This window comes from Eptesicus fuscus, chromosome 9, assembly GCF_027574615.1.
Source record: "Eptesicus fuscus isolate TK198812 chromosome 9, DD_ASM_mEF_20220401, whole genome shotgun sequence".
Taxonomy (NCBI): Eukaryota; Metazoa; Chordata; class Mammalia; order Chiroptera; family Vespertilionidae; genus Eptesicus; species Eptesicus fuscus.
The window spans coordinates 70,880,331-70,895,362 of record NC_072481.1 but is presented as its reverse complement, the minus strand read 5'-3'; the positions used below and the strand labels follow the sequence as shown (position 1 = coordinate 70,895,362).

Below are 15,032 nucleotides of genomic sequence, written 5' to 3'. Positions count from 1 at the left end.
CAATTATCTCATACCTTTTTGCTACTTTACCTATTTTGGCAACCTATTACTACATAGTTTCTATTTCATATTATATATTTTATAAGGTACTCAACACTGAGAGAGAATCGAGGAAATAATATTATTTTAGCTTTCTCCACATATTTTGACAATGGAGCCATCTACTGAGTAAAATTGAAAGAGTTCAAATTGCACAGGCTCATTAGCAATTTTTAAAATTATTAGAATGTATCCTTTTATTAATTATGGAAAATAAACTTTTACTTAAACTCTCCAGACATATGTTTGAACTCTATGATATGCCATCGAAATGCTACATTTTCTTGATATTTTATCATGTACTAATTCAAATGTAAGTCTCTTATAATTTCTTTGTTATAAACATTTAGCTGATGAGCCTTCCAGTTTCATTGTTTCCCTGCATACTAGTAAGTTCCCTTATTAAGTCAGACTGTGAAACATAGTTGTTCACTGCTGCCTTCTGGAATATAGAATAATTTACTAGTCCAAATACATCTACCTCCAACCACAAATCGAACTCTTAAAATTAAATTTTTGCAAAAGTTTATTCTATATATAAAGTTAGTAATGTCTGAAGCACTTTTTTGAAAAGTATTTCCAAAGAAAAAAATAAAGCTCTACATAAACTTATTTGAAGTGTAGAAAGCTTTTTTAAACATATGTATCAATGTCTCATCTATAAATGGTTACCAATCATACAGAATTTCCACTATTGAGAGGAAAACAATCTCTAGCATAAATAATAGCAACTTCTTTTTTTTTTTTTTTTCGATCCACCATCTGCCGTCCAAAATGCAGATTTTTGAGAAAACCCTTACGGGGAAGACCATCATGGTTGAACCCTAAGATACAATAGAAAATGTAAAGGCCAAGACCCAGGATAAGAAAGGAATTCCTCCTGATCAGCAGAGCCTGATCTGTTGCTGGCAAGCAACTGAAAGACGGAAGTACTTGGTCTGACTACAACACTCAGAAGGAGTCCACTCCATCTTGTGTTGAGACTTCGTGGTGGTGCTAAGAAAAGGAAGAAGTCTTACACCACATATGGATGGTATGAGATTGCCCACATAAGAATAAGTGTAAGAGAAAGAAGGTGGAAATACCACAAAGTGGATGAGAACGGCACAGTCAGTCCCCTTCGTCGGGAGTGGCCTTCACATGAATGCGGTGCTGAAGTTTTCATGGCCAGCCACTTTGGCAGACATTATTATGGCAAACGTTGTCTGACCTATTGCTTCAACAAACCAGAAGACAAGTAATTGTATATGGATTAATAAAAGACATGATGCCCTAACCAGTTTGGCTCAGTGGATAGAGCGTCGGCCTGCGGACTGAAGGGTCGCAGGTTCGATTCTGGTCAAGGGCATGTACCTCTGTTGCGGGCACATCCCCAGTAGGGAGTGTGCAGAAGGCAGCTGATTCAATGTTTCTCTCTCATCAGTGTTTCTAACTCTCTATCCCTCTCCCTTCCTCTCTGTAAAAAAAAAAAAATCAATAAAATATATTAAAAACAACCATAATTTAAAAATAAAAAATAAAAGACATGAACTAAAAACAACAAAAAGCAATAGCAACTCCTTTTTTTGTCATTCAAATATCTTAGGCTATTAAAATTCAAACTATACTATCAGTGTCCACAGATAGAATTATCTCCATAGATAGGCCAGAATCAAGCGAAAACTATGTTAAGAAGAATATCAAAGAAATGCACCTGGCACCTTAATTTTAATGCTTCAAATGGAGCACCTTAACGGACTCAGGATCATACTAGACTCCTGATCCATGGCGGCCAAGTCGAGAATGCACTGGCTAGTTAACAGACATCACTACTTTCCGCACTGCCAGTTTTCCTAACCAAGAATCGAAAGAAATTCAAGACTTTAAGAGCATAGTTAAAGGTGGTTCACTGAGGAAAAATAAAGAAAACCACCTACTATTATGTCTTTGTGGATTCTACTCTCTGTTATTGAATCCGGTTAAAGCATTTCTATAATTGCCCTAATGAAACTTGGCAAAAAGTAAAGGAAAATTCCATATAAATTAAATGGAATAGATCTGTTTAAAGAGTCAACTTATTTCCACCCCTCTATGATGATAGGTTCTTCCCCACCAGTTATTATAGAACTGTGCAACTTTGAAAGCATTTAGGTATTTATTTAGGTTTAATTCTCTTTAGGGCCAGGAGACCTGGTACAATAAAAGCTACAGATTTTTTCAGGTGTTTATTATACCTTCCTAAACTCATTCAAAATTTCTATTAATTAAAAGTTTTAAGTATTACTTTCTTTGTTTTGTGGGGGCTTTTTTTGGAGCGGGTGGAGGGGTTGTGATGACAAATTTCAAGATATACACATCAATTAACAGAAAGAACACCTAGTTATTTTCTTTGTATGAAATCCAATGAGGTGTATCATATGCACTTACAGAAATAAAACCAGCTTTTATAGGCTTACAAGAAACAATTGTTAAATTTTCAGGAATTTTGCAAACATTTTAAAAAATAGAGCTTTATCATAGTGAGAGTATTTACACCATGAAAATTGGCAAGTGCTACAAATCAGGGTAACAGTGAAAGAAACAAAAATATACCTTTAGCTACTAAAAGAGATCAATTCTGGAATGGAATGATAAAATTTAATTTTATTGAATTTATTCAGATGTATTTGGAATATTCAGGATCCAACAGGATCATAATTTTTTCATTTCCAATGTAACAGGATCATACCCTTTATGGTAATCCTTGCTTCTAGTGTCTTCATATTAAGATTCTAATGTGTGTAAGTCTTGTCATTTAATATTTATTATGTATTTTACTTAAAAAGTCATAAATCATAATTTTCCATCCTCCATGTCAGGATTTTACACTACCTATAAGTCAATGCTTTATAATTATTTTGTTGATAATAAAGATGAGTTAAATAATCTCATCTTCAAGTAGTGAAAACTTATCTCTAGGCTGGTTCTCTTTATCCGTGTCCAAATCCAGTTAGGATTTTAATGCTCATTTTAAATATCAAAACAGTTCAGACTTTAGGTATTTTTAGTTCTTTGAAAGTAAAATAATCTTTATGTAAATTCAATATATTTTTTATTTTCATCACCACTTCATTATAACAAAACAGCTTTATCCCATTAGATGAAATAGCAAGGTAAAGCCACTTAATTTGAAATAAGGCCACAGATTATTTGGCTTTAGTGTGAAGAGCCTGTTCCTATCATTGTAATCTAAGTCATCTGTCCTACAAGGCCTTCTAAAGAGAATTCATTGGAGTGGCTTCCACTGAATCAAAATTTTCTGTATGGTTGCTATATTTAGCAAATGAAAATAGAGAACTAGTTAAATTTTAATTTCAGATATTGCAAATAACACATGAGACATACTTATACTGAAAAATTTTGTTTTTTTATGTGAAATTCAATTCAACTGGACATCCTGTGTTTTTATCTGGCAACACTCAATTCTCAGGGTGATCTTAGATTAAATACTCTAGGTCAAGGACACTAAACCAGATGAATTCAGACCAGGGGTTTCAGGGAGTTGGTGAACACCTGAAATTGGATGTAAAAGACCTGTGTGTGTAGCTTTTCTGGGGAACAAAAGCATAGCTTTTATCAGTGACTCGTAATGAAGAGTTTGTTTTCAAAATCTCTTGGAAAGCTTGTGAGAAATGTGTGCCTGACAAAGCTGACAACAGTGGGTACAGAAGGCTATTACTTGTGTTTCAAGGGGGAGGAACTTTTGACTGTGCGTTTATGTGCACAGAACACCTCCGGAAGGCCTCCCAAGAAACTGGAAGCCATGGTTACCTCTGGAGAGGGAAAGGAGAGGCCTGGGAGGAGAAGAAGAGGTCTTAGTTTTCACTGTTACTCTTTTGTACCATTTAATTTTATGACATGATCCCTGTTTTGTCTATTTAAAAATACAAACTAACAGTGCCTAAGCCTCACTTTAGGCCTCTATGTCAGAATTTAGAAGGTTTTAGTGGTTGGGCCACAATGTCTGTTCTGTCTATTTGCTTCTTTTTTTTTTTTTTAACTCCATGGAGCATTTTGAATGTACATCAAAGTCACTCACACACTGTTCTGTGGCATTTGCCGAAACACACACACACACACACACACACACACACACACACACACACATACGCACACACATACACACACATACCGTCCCGTATTTCCCAGGGAAGACCCATAAAATGAATTAGTCACTTCAGCTATATGGAGTAGTTCTGTGTAGAACTGACATGGAGTGATTCAAACCAGATCACACTCAGGGGTGGTGAGACAGGAAATTGCTCAGTGTTTAAGGTGAAGGCTCAGGAGAGTGGTCCCCTAATTAATGTTTGTGGCCACTGTATTATGCCACAGAGCATTTGATTATATAGTTGCTTATCTCTCTATTTAATAACCTGCCTTTTCGGCATTTCTAGTGGGTGGGGCCAGGATTAGCAATGACCTGACACTCCAGGAAATTGTCCCCTGTGTTCTGGCATCATAGGAATTTGCCTGCCTGGTTCAAGGAGACAGCCCCACCTGTCCACAATTTACCTCGTCCTATCCACTCCCCAGCGGATATCAGATCATCAGTGTTCAAGGAATGACTGCAATTCCTCATGATTAGACCTGCCGAGAGGAAACACGCACCCAGCTGAGTTAGAGCACTACCTGGGCCGTTTTTCTGAAGTCGCTCTGAAAAAGTGTCTCGCCTTTATCCATGCTTCCCTTCATTTCAGCCAAACTGTCAGGAAAGAACTTCTTATAGGCAAACATATAACTGAGAAAGAATTCTTTTTTAATTCCCTTTTCTAGTGTTCTATTTCTGGTCAGTTGTGTCTACTGTGCCACAAATCACATGACTGTACAATGTATGCAACGCATTGAGTTTCAGTCACAAAAAAAAAACCACTCTGGACATTATGAACCTGTGTCCTAGAAAATAGTCTGATATTCTTCTTTCTCTTTTAAATTTCTTAAAAATTATATATATATATATTTATTTATAAACATATATAAATAAATTATAAACATATATATATTTAAGTCTTTATTGTTGAAAGTATTACATACTTATATGTTCCTTTTTTCCCTCATTGACCCCTTCTAGCCTGCCTCCGCCTCCTGCCCCAGGCCTTCACCACATTCTCTTTTTTTTAATATGTTTTTATTTGATTTTAGAGAGAGAGAGAGAGAGAGAAACATGGTTAAGAATAAGTGTTTATTTCACTTATTCTTTGGAGGATAGTAGTCCAAAATATCACTTGATAATCCTAAATATTTTCTTGGTTGCAAGGACTCAGGATGATAACCCTAAAATCCTTAAGTTGGTATTTTTAAGAAAAAGAAATGTTACAGAATTGTGAATTTTGTGTTTTCTAATGTCAACATGCAAGAACCTTTACAATATGGCCTCAACCTCTCCTCCTATCTCCTACCTCTCCCTGCCATTGTTCCTAAACTCCAGCCATCCCCCACTGCACTTAGTTCCATGACTGCCCGGGTACTCGCTCATGCCTCTGGATGCGTTCCTCTCCATCTGCTTAACGTCCATGAATCTCACTCTTCTTTTCTCTCCTAACTCTGAATTTGGTGCTGCTTTCTATGTTCTTATCATTCGTGGTATCCACCTCTCATTAGACAGCAATTCAAATAGTATTTTAACTTGTCTCCTTTGAGATAGGCACAGAATATTCACTTAATATTTAATAAGTTAATATCAAATGTTCTCAGATAATAAATAAAAATTCACGTTCTACATAGCTTTAAAGTGATGTAGGTAAATCATATTTCTGGGATTGATTTTCAGATTCTTTTACCTCAAACACCTACTTTCTCATTTTTAGCTTATTTGCTTTCAAGTTACTAATAAACTAGAATTAAAATATGACTTAAACCCTAGCTGGTTTGGCTCAGTGGATAGAGCGTCAGCCTGGGGACTAAAGGGTCCCAGGTTCAATTACAATCCATGCACATGCCCAGGTTGCGGGATCCATCCCCATTAGGGGACATGCAGGAGGCAGCCAATCAATGATTCTCATCATTGATGTTTCTATCTCTCTCTCCTTCTCCCTTCCTCGCTGACATCAATTTTAAAAAAAAGTTTAAAAGAAAAAAAAACAATATTATAAAAAAATATGACTTAAAAGAAATCTTAAAATGAAAATTATTTATGAAATAATGTTTTTTTAATATATTTTATTGAATTTTTACAGAGAGGAAAGAAGAGGGATAGAGAGTCAGAAACATCAATGAGAGAGAAACATTGATCCGCCGCCTCCTGCACACCCCCAACTGGGTATGTGCCCGCAACAAGGTACATGCCCTTGTCCAGAATCAAACCTGGGACCCTTCAGTCTTCAGGCCAATGCTCTTTCCACTGAGCCAAACCGGTTAGGGCTGAAATAATGTTCTTAATTGTACTCTTTTTTGTAGAGAAGAACAATTAGCAATGGCTATTTTAGATGTCTAAAAAAAAAATTCTGCCTCCCCAAACCATTCTGTACAGGCCTTCCTCACTTTACACAAGAGATACTTCAACCAAATAAAATCAATTTAAAAAAATAAAATTAAAATTAAAAAATAAAATGCACAGAAAATTTTTTGAGTTTTTTAATTTAATTGAATTTTATTGTTTAAGGTATTACAAATAGTAGTACATATGTCTTTTTTTTTTTCACACTGACCTCCCCCCAGCCTCCCCTACCCCCCTGCAATTGCCCTCATCCCCCCGGTCCCCAGTGTCTTGCATCTGTTGGTTGTGCTTATATGCATGCATACAAGTCCTTCGGTAGATCTTACCCCCCCAGCCCTCCCCTACATACCCACTATAGTTTGACAGTCTGTTCAATGCTTCTTTGCCTCTGTCTATTTTTGTTCAACAGTTTGTAACGTTCTTTATATTATCCATAAATGAGTGAGATCATGTGGTATTTACCTTTCACTGACTGGCTTATTTCACTTAGCATAATGCTCTCCAGATCCATCCATGCTGTTGCAAATGGTAAGAATTCCTTCTTTTCGAAGAGGAACCAGGATGGCGGCAAAGGTAAACAACTAAACTGCTGCCTCGCACAACAATTTCAAAACTACAACTAAAAGACAAAACGTCTACCACCCAGAACCACAGGAAAGCTGGCTGAGTGGTAGATTTACAACTAAGAAGGAAAGAGAAAGGAGAAATGCTGAAAAGCTGAGGTGCGGAGGCACACGAATCGGGCTGGTGGCAGGCGACTGGGTGCGCGGCTTTTTTTTAACCTGAAGGGAGACAAGCTCCCGATCACTCTGAAATCCAGTTTCTGGGGACATGCGGGGGACCCAGATGCCTACAGGGAGAAGCTGGACTCTCGGCCATCGTGTCGGAAAGTGAGAGTGACTTTTTTGCAGAGGTGCGCCTAGCAATCATTGTTTACTGCGCTGGAGCGCGGGACGCAGGGACTTGGAAAAGTGGAAAGGCAGAGACTGCTGACGGCAGCCATCGCCGTTTGCCAAGTCCTAGCGTAGTGACGCCCTGAAACCCCGCCTCACCCTGAGACCCCACCCCGCTCATTCTACAAACCCGCCCAGGCTCCACACAGCGGCTTTTGCGTATAAATGGCCTACCCCATGGCCGCTTAACCAAATAAACTACAGCTCCAGCCAGACTGCTCCAAAACCGCCAAAGCCCAAGCAAAAAGGAGAAAACTGTAGTTCTTGCAAGAGCTCCTGCTGGGTGGCCTCAGACAGTAGCTGACCTGCACCCCATTGGAGATCCAGACACTAGTGTATCTAGTGGTCGGTGTGAGACGACACCAGATTTCAACCACTCTCATAAGGGACACATTCAAGAGGAAGACTCAGTGAGCACCAAAGCCCTACTGGAACAAGTCCTGCCCCATAAATGTGTATCCAGCACAGCAATTCTTCTGTTATAGACACAGTGGGTCCTCACAGCCAATTGGCCTGGAGGTCAATTCCTCCCAGTGACACCAACAACAATCAAGACTTAACTACAACAAGGCTGTACACACAGTACACAAGGGTACACCAAGAGTGTCCACCTCAGGTAACTGGGAGGCTGACCCATTGAACCAATAGGACACCTAGTACACAAAGCTACCCTACCAACTCAGGGAAGCAGCAAAAATGAGGAGGCAAGGAAACAGATCACAAACGAAAGAAATGGAGGAGAACAAACGAATGGACATAGAGTTTAAAACCAGTTATAAGGTTTTTCAAGAATTTCATGGAAAAGGCCAATAAATTTAATGAGACCCTCAAGGATATGAAAAAGGACCAACTAGAAATTAAACATACACCGACTGAGATAAAAAATATTATACAGAGACCCAACAGCAGACTAGAGGATCGCAAGCATCAACTCAAAGATTTGGAATACAAAGAGGCCAAGGACACTCCTCCAGAGAAGCATGAAGAGAAGAGAATTCAGAAAGTTGAAGATAGTGTAAGAAGCCTCTGGGACAACTTCAAGAGTACCAACATCAGAATTATGGGGATGCCAGAAGAAGAGAGGAAGCAAGATGCTGAAAACCTATTTGAAGAAATAATGACCGAAAACTTTCCCCACCTGATGAAAGAAATAGACTTACAAGTCCAGGAAGCACACAGAACCCCAAACAAAAGGAATCCAAAGAGGACCACACCAAGACACATCATAATTAAAATGCCAAGGGCAAAAGACAAAGACAGAATCTTACAAGCAGCAAGAGAAAAATAGTTAGTTACCTACAAGGGAGCACCCATACGATTATCAGCTGATTTCTCAACAGAAACTATGCAGTCCAGATGGGAGTGGCAAGAAATAGTCAAAGTGATTAATAGCAAGAACCTACAACCAAGACTACTCTACCCAGCAAAGTTATCATTCAAAATTGAAGGGCAGATAAAGAGCTTCACAGATAAGAAAAAGCTAAAGGAGTTCATCCCCACCAAACCAGTATTATATGCAATGCTGAAAGGTATTCTTTAAAAAGAGGAAAAAGAAGAAAAAGGTAAAGATAGCCGAAACCGGTTTGGCTCAGTGGATAGAGCGTCGGCCTGCGGATTCAAGGGTCCCAGGTTCGATTCTGGTCAAGGGCATGTACCTTGGTTGCGGGCACATCCCCAGTAGGGGGTGTGCAAGAGGCAGCTGATCGATGTTTCTCTCTCATCGATGTTTCTAACTCTCTATCCCTCTCTCTTCCTCTCTGTAAAAAATCAATAAAAATATCTTAAAAAAAAAAAGAAAAAGGTAAAGATAAAAATCATGAACAACAAATACATATCTATCAACAAGTGAATCTAAAAGTCAAGTGAATTAAAAATCTGATGAACAGAATAAACTGGTGAACATAATAGAATCAGGGGCATAGAATGGGAGTGGATTGATAATTCTCAGGGGGAAAGGGGTGTCTGTGTGGGGGGTACGGGAAGAGACTGGACAAAAATCATACACCTATGGATAAGGACAGCAGGGGGGGAGAGGTAAGGGCAGAAGGGGGGGTGGGAACCAGGTGGAGGGGAGATATGGGAGAAAAAAAGGAGAAACTGTATTTTAATATTTTCTTATGTGAAGTGCTGATTCTTCCATTTTGCTGATTTTCTATCATATGGTCTATCTTATTAGGAGTTCTTTGCATATTCTAGATGTGAGTCCTTTGTTGGGTATCAGGACATGAACACCTTTAGTGGGTCATCATCATTCTGGCAAACACTTCTAAATAATCATCCCCCCAGATGAAAGTATATTCATATAAATATTTTTACACATTATATAAATAATCTGAACAATAAAGATTTATTAAATTAAAAAAAAAAGAATTCCTTCTTTTTTGTAGCAGCGTAGTATTCCATTGTGTAGATGTACCACCATTTTCTAATCCATTCATCTGCTGATGGGCACTTAGGCTGTTTCCAAATCTTAGCTATTGTAAATTGTGCTGCTATGAACATAGGGGTGCATATATTCTTTCTGACTGGTGTTTCTGTTTTCTTTGGATATGTTCCTAGAAGTGGTATTACTGGGTCAAATGGGAGTTTCATTTTTAACTTTTTGAGGAAATGAATACTTCAACCAAATAAAGTCAATTTTTAAAATTAAAAAATAAAATGCACAGAAATTTTTGTAGATTTAAAAAATTAATAAATCCCCTCAAAGCTCTTTTGAAATTGCACATTCAAAATGTCATCACTTAGTTACAATTTTTTAAATTGTTCAGAAATCCAGGTTAAAAGAAACTCTTTAAAAATTAATAAGATGAATTCAAAAAGACCAAAGTAAGCATGACTTTTTAAAAAAAATCTTTATTGATTTCAGAGAGGAAGGGAGAAGGAAAGAAAGATAGAAACATCAATGATGAGAGAGAATCATTGATTGGCTGCCTCCTGCACCTCCCCCAATGGGGATCAAGCCCACAACCCAGACATGTGCCCTTAACTGGAATCGAACCCAGGACCCCTCCGTCCGCAGGCTGATGCTTTATCCACTGAGCCAAAACAGCTAGGGCTAGCATGACTTTTATATTCCTGGCAAAAAAATCCTCAGAGGTGAGCCAAGTACTTATTAAAGAGTGAATAATCCACAAAAGAGAAGCAAGCTTAAGGCTGATTTTATTTTGTAATATATTTTTATTGATTTCAGAAAAGAAAGGAGAGAGAGAGAGAAACATCAATGATGAGAGAGAATCACCGATTAGTTGCCTCCTGCACTCCCCACACTGGGGCTGAAGCCCGCAACCTGGGCATGTTACCTGACCAGGAATCGAACTGTGACCTCCTGGTTCATAGGTCGATGCTCAACCACTGAGACACGCTGGCCAGACAGGATTCATGTTTTTTGTGAGTTTTTTCCCATCTTTTACCAAGCCCACTACAAAGAGGTAGCAGTAGGAACACTTGATTCTATATTATTGTGTTTGTTCACTAAAGGTTGAATGTGTTCAATGGTAACATCCTCAGAGGTTTGGATCAGGTCAGTCACAGGCAGATGAATACCAGCTTTGAGGCGGATTAATTGATTAATTGATTTTAAAGTGTCAGCAGGATCATCCCTAAACCTGCATCATCTGCTTGACTTCAGGCAAATTGTTTATCCTTTACTTTAAATTCCCCCAAGAAAGAAGAGTTTTAAACTCTCCGGAAAATGTAAGACATTTTGGATAATGATGAAACTATTCTGTTATAATAAAATGTGTTTGGGTTTTGTCAAAACCATGCAACTGTCTACATATTAAATAATTTTAATGGGATTTTTATTGGCATTTTTTTTTTCAAAAAACTCTACCAAATAATGAACTTTGCTAAATATGGACATGTTCTACTTTACACAAACCTGACACAGCTTTTAAAAGTCTGAACATAAAGCCCCATGTTGGCAGTGCAGAGTAGGAAAGCTACAGCCTCTTTAACAAACAGTGCGACATCAACTGGATGCCCATATGGGAAAAAATGAATCTTGAGCCCTACCTCATATGATACACAACTTTCAATTCCAGGTGGATTTTAGCTCTAACTGTGAAAACTATTATAGTGAAACTTCTATAACAAAACATATGAAATTATCTTCATGACTTGCTGTAGGGAGAAATTTTTTAAACAAGATACAAAAAGTACTAACCATAAAGGAAAAAAATTGATAAATTAGAGGACATTAAAGTTCATCGAAAAGTGCTCTTCAGAGAATAGAAAGGCAAGCCCAGAATGGGAGAATAATAAATTAGCAATACATATACCCAACAAAGGACTCATATCTAGAATATGCAAAGAACTCCTAATAAGATAGACCATATGATAGAAAATCAGCAAAATGCAAGAATCAGCACTTCACATAAGAAAATATTAAAATACAGTAGTCTACAGATATATTAAAAAGTTATAAAACTTATTAGCTATCATAGAAATGCACATTAAAGCCCTTAATGAAATATTGCTACAGGTCCATTAGAATGGCTAAAATAAAAAGATTGGCAATGCCAAGTGTTGGTAAAAATATGGAACAATGGACATTATCACACACTGCTGGTGAAAATTACAGTTGTTACAATGTTGAAGAACTATTTGGCATTATAACATACTATATGACCCCAAAATTCTACACACACACACACTCACACATACATTCAGCCGTAGGTCGGGGTGTTCAGTGGTTAGAGCGTTGGCCTGTGCATGCAAGGGTCTTGGCTTCGATTCCCAGTTGAGAGCACGTACCTGGGTTGCAGGTTCAATAACTGACCCAGTCAGGTGCGTGTGGGAGGCAACCAATCGCTGTGTCTCTCACATCCATGTCTCTCTCTCTCTCCCCCACTTTCTCTAAAAATCAATGGGAAAAATATTGGGTGAGGATCAACAGCAACAACAAAAAGCAATACATTCATATGTGCACCAAAAAGGCATGTGCAAGGATGTTCATAGCAGCAATTATTTGTAATAGCTAAATACTGGAAACAATATCTATAAGAAAAGTAACAAAAAATAGAGTGAAAGAAGCCAGACACAAAACTATATAATACATAAATACATTTATAAAACTTCTCAAAACAGGAAAACCTAAACTATAATAATAGAAGTGAGGATAATGTACATCCCTGGGGAGAAAGATGGGGGTAATGATTGGGAGGGAGCATAAGGGGGTCTTCTGAGAAAATGGTAATGTTCTTCTGAGATAACAGTAATGTTCTTCCATTTTGTCTGGGTGATGCTTACACATGTTTTTGCTTTTTTTTTAATTGAGTTTTTACAGAGAGGAAGGAAGAGGGAAAGAGAGTCAGAAACATCAATCAGCTGCCTCCTGCACACCTCCTATCAGGGATGTGCCCGCAACCAAGGTACATGCCCTTGACCAGAATCAAACCTGGGACCTTTTAGTCCGCAGGCCGACGCTCTATCCACTGAGCCAAATCGGACAGGGCATGTTTTTTGCTTTTTTATGATATTTCAAACTGGTGGCACTTAGATTTGTGTGTTTTTTAAATATATATATTTATTTATTTCAGAGATGAAGGGAGAGGGAGAGAAACATCAATGATGAGAACCATTGATCAGCCGCCTCCTGCACGCCCCCTACTGGGGATCAAACCCATAACCCGGGCATGTGCCCCTGACAGGAATTGAACCTGGGACCCTTCAGTCCACCGGACTATACTCTATCCACTGAGCCAAACCGGCTAGGGCAGATCTGTGCATTTTGTACACATGTTATACTTAAAAAGGAACTGATCTCTTCAGGGTACTTATTTACCTTGTAAAATAGCTCGTTTCCAAAAGGAATGTTGGATCATTTATAGTGTCTTTCAATATTCACAAAACTTTTCAGAAACATGTCTATGGAATAACATAAATTGTACCTGCAAACCATTAAACATCAGGTAAGGGAGTTTAATCATTGCATTAGTTTTGACTGCCATCTAATGGCAAGAATGTTGCACTACACAGAAACAAACAACCTTTCCCCACAGTGAGCAAAATTTGCAGAACTGCTTTTCTGTAGAATTTATCACCTGCAAATACTAGGTAAATATTTGGATGTGATGTAAATATCAGCTGCAAGATTAGTACATGTAAATATTTAGACATGATATAAACATCATGGCATTCAGTTAGGATTGTTAAATCTGAAATAAAATAAAATAGAATTTTCCATTTATTTGTATAAGAAGTTCATGATCCTATTATCATTTTTATTCTTTCTCCACCATATTTTACAGTCCTTATAGATTATATCCACTTAGTGCAGCAAATATCAGGCAACAATACAATATATATTCCTGTTACCATGAAAATCCGAAATGAGAAATAGATTTAGAGAATTGTATAATTCAATTCCTTAAAAACAGTATAAGCGATGCTCAGTACAAAGCATTGAATAATGTACTGCTTAAAGGAGTCAACTTTGATTGTAGCTTTTCCATGGATTTTTAGAGCAAGGCCTATGTGACATGTTGCTAAAGTCCATCCTAGAAGTAACATGCACTACAACTAAAAGAGAAATATAAAGAAAAAGGTATATAATTCAAAGGCGAGAATTCTAGGTGAGAATACGCACTTTTGAGCCTCAGGTATTGACTAGATATTTTTTAAAGCAAAGAATAATTTTTCTAGACAGAACCCTCTGAACAAATCTTTACATACATAACTAGCAAACTTTCGGGTGGAAAACTAAAAAACGGAAAGTTGGAGAAGAGGAAGTTTTAGTTATATTTATCCTAGCACCCTACTCCTTATCAAATCTAGTTTGATTACCAACTAGACAAGATGAATGGAGTTTTGTCCTCCAGCAAAATGCCCCAATCCCTTATAATTAATCCAAACAGAACTAATCAATTGGTTTTTGTTTGTTTGTATTAACAGCTTTATTGAGGCATAACTGACATATAATAAACTGTATATGTTTTAATATGTAAATTCATTAAACCATCACAACAATCAAGGTAATGAATATATTCATCACCCCCCCAAAGTGCCCATGTGACCCTTTGTAACCCAAACCTTCCCCACCATCCTGCTGCTCCATCCCTAGGTGGTCACTGATTAGCTTCCGTTCATTGTAGATAAATTTGTGTTCTAGAATTTTATATAAATGGAATCATGATGTATGTACTCTTTTATTGTCTGACTCCTTTTACTCAGTGTAATTATTTTAATTCATCTATGTTGTTGTTGCATAAATAATTAATACCTTTTTGTTGTTGAGTAGTGATCCATTTTGTGGGTATAGCACAATTTGTTTATTCTTTCACTTGTTGATGAACATTTAGATTATTTTTTATTTTGCAAATAAAAGTTGTAAATATTATAAATAAAGCCACTCCAAACGTATGTGTAAAAATATTTATATGAATATACTTTCATCTGGGGGGATGATTATTTAAAAGTGTTTGCCAGAATGATGATGACCCACTAAAGGTGTTCATGTCCTGATCCCTGAAACCTGGGGATGTTACCTTATATGGCACAATGTACTTTGCAGATGTGATTAAGAATCTTGATATGGGGAAAGATTATCCTAATTAGTGGGCCTAATGTAATCACAAGCATTCTTG

At 37.4% G+C, this 15,032-nt stretch overlaps 1 pseudogene; it reads left to right on the top strand.

The window, feature by feature from the left end:
* Positions 1–798: 798 nt before the first annotated feature.
* Positions 799–1,280, top strand: LOC129150203 (ubiquitin-40S ribosomal protein S27a-like; annotated as a pseudogene).
* Positions 1,281–15,032: the final 13,752 nt, after the last annotated feature.